The sequence below is a fragment of the Coturnix japonica genome, chromosome 9, assembly GCF_054131305.1.
Source record: "Coturnix japonica strain WE chromosome 9, WE-NBRP24, whole genome shotgun sequence".
NCBI classification, from domain to species: domain Eukaryota; kingdom Metazoa; phylum Chordata; class Aves; order Galliformes; family Phasianidae; genus Coturnix; species Coturnix japonica.
This window is the reverse complement of record NC_140671.1, coordinates 16061585-16071520: the sequence shown is the minus strand read 5'-3', so window position 1 is coordinate 16071520 and position 9936 is coordinate 16061585.

The window sequence follows — 9936 nt, the reverse complement described above, 5'->3', positions numbered from 1 at the left end:
CAGCTGAGGCAGTGCAGGAGTCTCATCCCTTGACAGAAATCCTGGAGCTGAAATGGGATTCAGCTCCCTACACACCCACAGGAGCTGGGATTCCTCTGGTTCAGTTCAGAAGAGCACAAGGAGTTGCCTGCATGTGAGCTCCTGCTCTGAGTCCTCGGACCTTCAGCTGGGAGGCAGCTGCTCACACACAGACACTGGGTGATGCCCAAGGTGCCTGGGCTGCTCCTGATGTGTGCCAGTGCTTGTAAACCATGTGGGAAATCCCTGAGATAGACAGCTCCTTCCTGGGCATCAGCCGAGGGCCAGAGAGGGGATAGCACTGGCTGTCTGGTGAATTCACTCACAGCTGCAAGAGCAGCACAGGGCCTTCAGGAAAGCCATGCCCATGGTGTGACCATGTTGCTGTGTCAACTCCAAGGCCCACGATCAGTCTACTGATACTGCAGTATTGTCACGGGTTACTTAGATTTACCTATGCCCGTGACAGGGTAAGCCACCCCGTGGGCCCCCCCCCCGGGGCCCGGAAAGGAGGGGGAAAAAAGGAGTGGGATAAAACAGCGACAATCTAAGGAGGAAAAACTTATTTTACTAAATATGATACCGAAATACAAGCTAACACAATATAATATAATTGAGGCTAACAAATCGAACGAAACAGAGAGAGAGAGAGTTCCCGAAAACCGAGAGGCCTACTGTGAACTCTAGGCGACACGGCTGGAACGCTTCCCACTCTCCGAGAAGTTCGAGAGAAGAAGGAGGGCACTCCAGCCTGGAAACGAGATTATATAAAGTCCTGGTCCCGTGACTTATCATTAACCCCGTTGTTCTCTGGGATATGTAGTCTTCTTCTGTGGACTGCACATTCAATAGAAGTATCCATACTTTACATGATGTTATGATGTGGAATACTGATAGCAAAATTACAAAATTACAAAACCATGACATTCCACCCCTTATTCTACATTATTACATCATGGTAAATATATATATACATATATATACACATATGTAAAATTATGATAGCTAAACAGTAGAATTATATGTAACATAACTAAATGTACAACTATAATAACTAAAATACACTACACATGCAAACATATATATATAAATAAATAAAATTATTGACTGCACTCCCCCAGCATTAAATTCCCTTGTGGGACACATTGAACATCCCCATCCTTCTGCATTACCCACCAAGTGCACCCAGGTCCCTGGGCAAAGACAGTTCCACGGATAGGTTTGCCCTTTCCAGAAGCTGGAAGGACCCAAACAGCTTTTCCCAACATGTTCTTTACATGTACAACAGGGACCTTATCTCCTTCTACAGTGTGTAGGGGGCTAGATTGACTAGGACCATCACGATTGACAGATCCTCTAGTATTCACCAACCAAGTGGCTTCTGCCAGATTCTTCTCCCAGTGCTTAAATGTTCCACCACCCATTGCTTTCAACATAGTTTTCAACAACCCATTATATCGTTCAATTTTACCAGAAGCTGGTGCATGGTAGGGAATATGATAAATCCACTCAATGCCATGATCTTTGGCCCAAGTATTTATAAGGGAATTTTTAAAATGTGTCCCATTATCAGATTCAATTCTTTCTGGGGTGCCATGTCGCCATAGGACTTGTTTCTCAAGACCTAATATGGTGTTTCGAGTAGTTGCATGGGGTACTGCGTATGTTTCAAGCCACCCAGTGGTTGCCTCTACCATGGTGAGTACATAACACTTACCACTGCGAGATCGTGGCAAGGTGATATAATCAACCTGCCACGCCTCCCCATATTTATACTTTTGCCACCGCCCTTCCTCCCAGAGAGGTTTCATCCTTTTGGCTTGTTTAATTATGGCACATGTTTCACAATCATGAATAATCTGCGCAATAGCGTCCATGGTTAAGTCCACCCCTCGGTCTCTGGCCCACTTATATGTCGCGTCTCTTCCTTGATGACCTGAGGTCTCATGAGCCCATCGAGCTAGAAATAATTCACCCTTATTCTGCCAGTCCAAGTCAATTTGAGCCACCTCAATTTTGGCAGCTTTATCTACCTGATGGTTGTTTTGTTGTTCTTCAGTAGCCCGACTTTTGGGCACATGTGCATCCACATGACGCACCTTTACAACCATATTCTTTGTTCGGGCAGCAATGTCCTTCCATAATTCAGCGGCCCAAACAGATTTACCCTTCCGTTGCCAGTTGTTTTGTTCCCACCTCTGTAACCACCCCCATAAGGCATTTGCCACCATCCATGAGTCAGTATAAAGATACAGCATTGGCCACCTCTCCCGTTCAGCAACATCTAAGGCCAGCTGGACAGCTTTTACCTCTGCAAACTGACTTGATTCTCCCTTACCTTCGGTGGCCTCTGCAACCTGTCGTGTGGGGCTCCACACAGCAGCTTTCCATTTGCGATGCTTCCCTACAATGCGACATGATCCGTCTGTGAATAGGGCATATTTCTTTTCATTTTCTGGTAATTCGTTGTATGGTGGGGCCTCTTTAGCACGTGATACCTCTTCTGCTGGTGATGTTCCAAACCTTTTATCTTCAGGCCAGTCCATGATTACCTCTAGGATTCCTGGACGATTGAGGTTTCCCATTCGCGCTCGCTGTGTAATCAGCGTAATCCACTTGCTCCAGGTGACATCGGTAGCATGATGAGTGGAGGGAACCTGTCCTTTGAACATCCAGTTCAGCACTGGCAGTCGAGGTGCCAGAAGGAGCTGTGTTTCAGTCCCAACTACTTCGGAAGCAGCCCGAACCCCCTCATACGCGGCTAAGATCTCCTTCTCAGTTGGAGTGTAGCACTCTTCAGACCCCTTATATGATCGACTCCAGAATCCCAGGGGTCGGCCTCGGGTCTCTCCTGAGGCTCTTTGCCACAAACTCCAAGTGGGGCCTTTCTCTCCAGCAGCAGTATAGAGGATGTTCTTTACATCCTGTCCAGTCCGTACTGGCCCCAGAGCTACAGCTCGGGCTATCTCTTGTTTAATCTGTTCGAAAGCCTGCTGCTGCTCAGGGCCCCATGCAAAATCGTTCTTCTTCCGCGTCACCTGATAAAGGGGGCTTACAATGAGGCTGTAGTTTGGAATGTGCATCCTCCAAAAGCCTACTGCACCGAGGAAAGATTGTGTCTCTTTCTTGTTAGTTGGTGGAGACATGGCAGTGATTTTGTCGATCACATCTGTTGGGATGTGACGACGTCCATCCTGCCACTTTATACCTAAGAACTGAATTTCCTGGGCAGGTCCTTTTACTTTGCTTCGCTTAATAGCAAAGCCGGCTTGTAGAAGAATTTGGATGATCTGCTCTCCTTTTGTGAAAACCTCTTCTGCTGTATCACCCCACACAACAATGTCATCAATGTACTGCAGGTGTTCAGGAGCACCACCCTGTTCCAGTACAGTTTGGACCAACCCATGGCAAATGGTTGGGCTGTGTTTCCACCCCTGGGGCAAACGGTTCCAAGTATACTGAATGCCCCTCCAGGTGAAGGCAAACTGTGGCTTACATTCTGCAGCCAAAGGAATAGAAAAGAAGGCATTGGCAATGTCAATGGTGGCATACCATTTGGCTGCTTTTGACTCCAGCTCGTACTGGAGTTCCAACATGTCCGGCACAGCAGCGCTCAATGGGGGTGTGACCTCATTCAGGCCACGGTAGTCTACTGTCAGCCTCCATTCTCCACTGGCTTTACGCACTGGCCATATGGGACTGTTAAAAGGTGAGTGAGTTTTACTGATCACTCCCTGATTCTCCAACTGGCGAATCAAATCATGAATGGGGAGCAAGGAATCCCTGTTGGTGCGATACTGCCGTCTGTGCACTGTCTTTGTAGCAATCGGTACCTGCTGCTCTTTTACTCGTAGCAGCCCCACAACAGACGGGTCCTCTGACAGGCCAGGCAAAACAGACAGCTGCTTAATGTTGTCCATATCTACAGCAGCTATCCCAAAGGCCCATCGATACCCCTTAGGATCCTTGAAATGCCCCCTTCTGAGGTAATCAGTACCCAGTATACATGGAGGCCCTGGGCCAGTCACAATAGGATGTTTTTGCCAGTCTTTGCCAGTGAGGCTTATTTCAGCCTCCAACACAGTCAATTCTTGAGAGCCCCCAGTCACTCCAGAAATATGGATTGATTCTGTCCCTTCATGACTGGAGGGCATTAGGGTGCACTGTGCACCGGTATCCACCAGTGCCTTATATTTCTGTGGTTCTGATGTGCCAGGCCATCGAATCCACACAGTCCAATAAACTCTATTATCCCTTTCCCTCCCCTGACTGAGGGCAGGGCCCCTCTATTGGTTACCTGTGATGACTGGAGCAACTCCACTGGTGGTTGGTATGTCTAGTAGTTCTTTCACCCATGCTCGTAGTGCAGAAGTAGGCTGATCATGCCACTTCCTCATGTCTTCTCCACGGTCACGTAGGTAGCGCCACATGGAAACACGCGGTGCAATCGTACTGTTGTTCTTTGCTCGAGCTGGGAAGCGTGTGTGTTTAACAGCTGAGACTTTTGATGATGCAGGTGAGGAGTAGGACTGGAATACTTTGATCAGATCCTTCATTAGACCTGGTGGCCCGTACGAGGATTGACCTTCTTCAGTTGTTTCTGATACTATTACGGGATCATTGCAATTAGTTGATGGAAACAATTTCTTGCACATTTCATCTACTCGGTTTTCTAGCCGTGAGATGGCAGAAACTGCGGCATGCAGTTGGGGGAGCTGCTGATCGGTGGTTTGAAGCATTATAATCAGCTCAACAACTCGGGGCCATCTGTCCACGAACCCTTTAGAACCTGTTACCAATGACTGTGCCATTCTCTCTGGTGCTGTACTTGTGATTTTCTGCCACATGTCAGGATCGGCCCTCACTCTCTCAGGGTCAAGTTCGCTTGGATCAGGGCTGTACAACATTTTCGCCATGGCCAATTCCCTCAAGCGCTGAATACCTTTTTGGACGGTATTCCAACTATCAAATTTAGGCTTCAAAGCATCCTTATAGGGGTACCTTTCTCTCACGGCTTCTAACAGCCGCAACCAGAGAGTGGCAGCTCCATCCGAACATCTGCTAATCCCTCTGTCGATACCTGCATCTTGGGCAATGCTTCCTAGTTGGCGAGCTTCATTACCATCTAGAGACAAGCTGTTGGCCCCGTTGTCCCAGCAGCGAAGCAACCAAGCAAGGATACCTTCATCTTGACGCCGTGTGAACTCCTTTCTTGAGCCTTGGATTTCAGTCAGCTTCAGAGGTCGACAATAGGTGATTTCCTCCTCATCATCAGTCTCTTCTTCATGCCTCTTGGTTTTTGCCTTTGCTTTTTTCGGTACTGCTCCATGCCCGGCACCTGGGTCTTCTGCAGCCCCCCCCTGTGCTTCTCCTTCTTTTCGTTCTAGACGCATGGACACCCGTTTCCATTTCTTGCCTTCCACAGGGGCAACTGATATTGCTACTGATGCCTCCTGTGACTGATCAGAATTAACTTGGGCTTGAATCTCAGATCGGAAACTCTCTCTCTCCAGAATAGTATGATACAAAGCACGGTATGCATAAGCCAAACCCCACATAAGGTTTACCTCCTTAGATCTCTGACCCAAATACTCACTTAATTTCTTAGGGTCCCTTAGGTGTTCAAGAGTGAAATCCCATGACACTGCGGGTCCCCATGCTTCCAAGACTTTTCCTAAACCTTTCCATATTCCCTGCCAGTCATCATTCTCTGGTTCTGGAGGAGACTTCCACATAGAACGAATGCATAGGAACATATATGCATTCATTAATAGTGATAACATGGATGCAAGTATGAACCCTATCTCAGTTATTGAAAGGCGTGTGGAAACCTGAGAGTACAACCTAAATAAAAAGGGTTTTTTTAGCCTGTACAATGAATTAAACATGGTGCTGTTTGTAAAATTGCCTGTTCCATCTGGGATGCAAGTACTTGTAAGATTCGCAATTCCATCTGGGATGCAAGTGTTTGTAAGATTCACAATTCCATCTGGGGTGTAGGTGCCAAAATTCTGACCATACCACATCTCATAAAAGTACCAGGCAGGTGTCTCCATCAGTATCCACCTTATTAGGCTATATACCTGCACAATTCCACAACACCAAATTATGGTGTTAATAGTTGACCAATACTTTAAAAAGATCATAATTGCTTTCAATCCCTTAAACAGAGCAACTGGGATAAAGAGTGGATTCATAGCTGGCAGGCTCTGTAAAAGTCAGAGCTAGCTAGATTTGCTCTAAGGGAGAAAGAAATCCCTTTGTTTTCTACACAAAAGTTAGATAGCAGTGCTGAGAATGTACAGCAGCCCTTAATGCTGACAATTTGTCTGGTATTTCAAGGTCACGTTCTCAGTGAGCAGCTACGAAAAGATAACACTCCCCTTACGAAGCTCTTTAAGAGTAAAGAGAGAGTCGTTCTAAAAGCTAAAAAGCTCTATGCCCGCATTCTCCACCAAAAAATCTGTCACGGGTTACTTAGATTTACCTATGCCCGTGACAGGGGAAGCCACCCCGTGGGCCCCCCCCCCGGGGCCCGGAAAGGAGGGGGAAAAAAGGAGTGGGATAAAACAGCGACAATCTAAGGAGGAAAAACTTATTTTACTAAATATGATACCGAAATACAAGATAACACAATATAATATAATTGAGGCTAACAAATCGAACGAAACAGAGAGAGAGAGAGTTCCCGAAAACCGAGAGGCCTACTGTGAACTCTAGGCGACACGGCTGGAACGCTTCCCACTCTCCGAGAAGTTCGAGAGAAGAAGGAGGGCACTCCAGCCTGGAAACGAGATTATATAGAGTCCTGGTCCCGTGACTTATTGTTACTCCTGTTGTTCTCTGGGATATGTAGTCTTCTTCTGTGGACTGCACATTCAATAGAAGTATCCATACTTTACATGATGTTATGATGTGGAATACTGATAGCAAAATTACAAAATTACAAAACCATGACATGAGGAAGCCCTCAGCTGGAGCAGAAGGCTTTTTCCACAGTAAAGAAACATGCAGTGCCTGCATCCAGATCTCCTATGGGATGTCCCAAATTAAGTTGACCCTCTATGAAAAGCAGCTCATGGTCTGCAGTGAGACTTACCCTGTCATGGTCTGTGAGCAATGCTCCTGCAGTGAGCTCACAGCCCGCTCACACCACACACATCCTGCAAGCTCTCTTCAGTTTCTCTCCTCTCCTTCTGTCACCTGCAGGCTGTGCTGTGCACAAGAGCTGCTCCTGGGCACAGCTGTCTCTCTGCAGCCCTGCACACTTTTATGAGCTCCCTGTGTCCCAGGAGCCTGGACAGGCAAGCAGCAGATTATGTCATTTTTATCTTTCCGACTTGTCTCCCCTGACATGTCCCTGGGTCCTCATGGCCAACAGCTCCTGAAAGACAACAGCATCATGACTGTGCTTTGAAATTCGCTCAATTAACCACCACATGTCCAGTGGTCAGTGACTGATTGGAGACATATGGGGAGTGCTCCCAGAGATCGTTTGATGAAACAATAAGGGCAACCAGACAAGGAAGGCAAGGTTTGGACTTTCCCTGTGCAGGGCAGTGATCCAGCTGAGGCAGTGCAGGAGTCTCATCCCTTGACAGAAATCCTGGAGCTGAAATGGGATTCAGCTCCCTACACACCCACAGGAGCTGGGATTCCTCTGGTTCAGTTCAGAAGAGCACAAGGAGTTGCCTGCATGTGAGCTCCTGCTCTGAGTCCTCGGACCTTCAGCTGGGAGGCAGCTGCTCACACACAGACACTGGGTGATGCCCAAGGTGCCTGGGCTGCTCCTGATGTGTGCCAGTGCTTGTAAACCATGTGGGAATTCCCTGAGATAGACAGCTCCTTCCTGGGCATCAGCCGAGGGCCAGAGAGGGGATAGCACTGGCTGTCTGGTGAATTCACTCACAGCTGCAAGAGCAGCACAGGGCCTTCAGGAAAGCCATGCCCATGGTGTGACCATGTTGCTGTGTCAACTCCAAGGCCCACGATCAGTCTAATGTTTGTGTGCCACCTTCTGCACACTGATACCATAGATTAGCTATCCAGTCAGGCTATGTCCAGTGATGCTTTCCAATTAGGATGTTTACTTCTGTGGTTTTGCACTAATGCAAACACCAACACACAAGAAGCTAGAAATCTTGATAGAGCTGCAGGCCTGAGCTCCTGTTTGGACCATGGGGACACAGTTTAATGGCTTCCACAACTGCACTGTAGCACAAGGGGGATACCGAGTCTTTAGGATGGATGGGCGAGGAGACAAAGAAGGGTGAATGCCCTCTGTGAGAGTGCACTGAGCTCTGCCTGGGGATGGAAGAGCAGACAGGTCAGAGCTAATGGAAATGGCAAACAGAGGAGACCATCAGTGTCTTTTCCTGTCTTCCTGATCAGGGAGAGTAAATGGAAGGTGCCCTCTGCAGACAGATGGGAATCTGATGTTGTCTGTCCCTTGTCCCATTTGGTGGCCTTTGTCACTCCATTATCTGCAGCAGGGACAGCACAGCAGGGCATGTGGCATCCAGCAGATCCATGGAGAGCACAGATGGCAGCTTCTTGACCAAGCAGTGGAGGAACCAAAGAGGAGAGGTGCTCTGCTGGATCTCATACTCTCCGGCATGGAAGGACTTGTGGGAACTGCGAAGGTGAAAGGGGCATCAGGCCACGTGCAAGATGCAAATGTATCTCTTTTTATTTATTTTGAGGCTGTAAGCTTAATAGTTGATCATAAATGTCAATAAAACTGAAACAAATAATTGAAGACAAAGATGGAAATCATTGAAATTGTGTTAACCCTTCTCAACATGAAAAATTCTCATGAGTCTTGTTCCATTTTAAGTTGTAAATATGAATCTTTGAGGTGATTTGATGTCTTTTTTTTTCTTTTACTGAAACTACAATGTTTTCCAGAACTGTGTTCGCTGGACACAAATGTCTTCAGATTCAGAGACACAGACAGCGGTGCCAGTGCCAATGCCCTGTGACTATAGCCCGGTGCCCAGCACTACTCTTCCCTGCTGCCTATTTGATGTGTCTCATCCTCCAAGTTTTTTCAGCTCTCCTAAATTAATGGCCATGGTTAAGGGCATGTTTTCAGCAGGCCATTTGGGCACAAACTACTCCCACTGCCCTCCAGATTTCTCCATCCCTTGCTCTTTTTTCAGTCAGATACCTCCCAAGATACCTGTCTGATTTCTGACTTTCAGGGGGATTACTGGAATTTGTTCCATCTCCCCAAAGTCTGAGAATCAGTGAGAATGTGTTAACCCGTCTCAATGTGTGAAATACTCACAAGTCCTGATCAATTTTAAGTTGATACCTCTCAACTACCTGGCTGATCTATCCCAGGGAGATTACTGGAATTTGCTCCATCTCTCAGAGTCTGATGGCCTCTGTTGTCAACTACTTCACTGTGATTCAATCTATCCTATCCTACCTCAGAATAAATCATTTCTTTTAAAAATATTCCATATGAAAGACAAACTTCAATAGATGCAGCTTGAACATGGCATGCAGTTGATCACTGTGTTTTACTGTTCATTCAATTGCATCACCTTTCTTTCCATTTGCTGGCCAGATAAAAAAGAGAAATCTTTCCTTTTCCATGTGTAGCTGGTTCTCTGAGGAAAGCCAGTGGGAGTTGGTGCAAAGCAGTTTTAACACTGAGCGGATGAATGCAGAGGAGAAGAGTGATGTGAAGAAAAGTGATGCAAGTCCCATAGGTCCATTGTGAGCAGAAATTGGGTGGGGAGGTTGAGAAGGACCTTTGTCAACACAGTAACAGTACAGAACTCATTGGGACATCCTGGATTGGTATCAGTTGCACAGTGCTGCTTTAATGTCTTCTTTAAACCCAACTATAAATAAATAGACAATAAATTTATACTGGATTCTTTAAGCTCTCTCCAGATATCCCTCCTT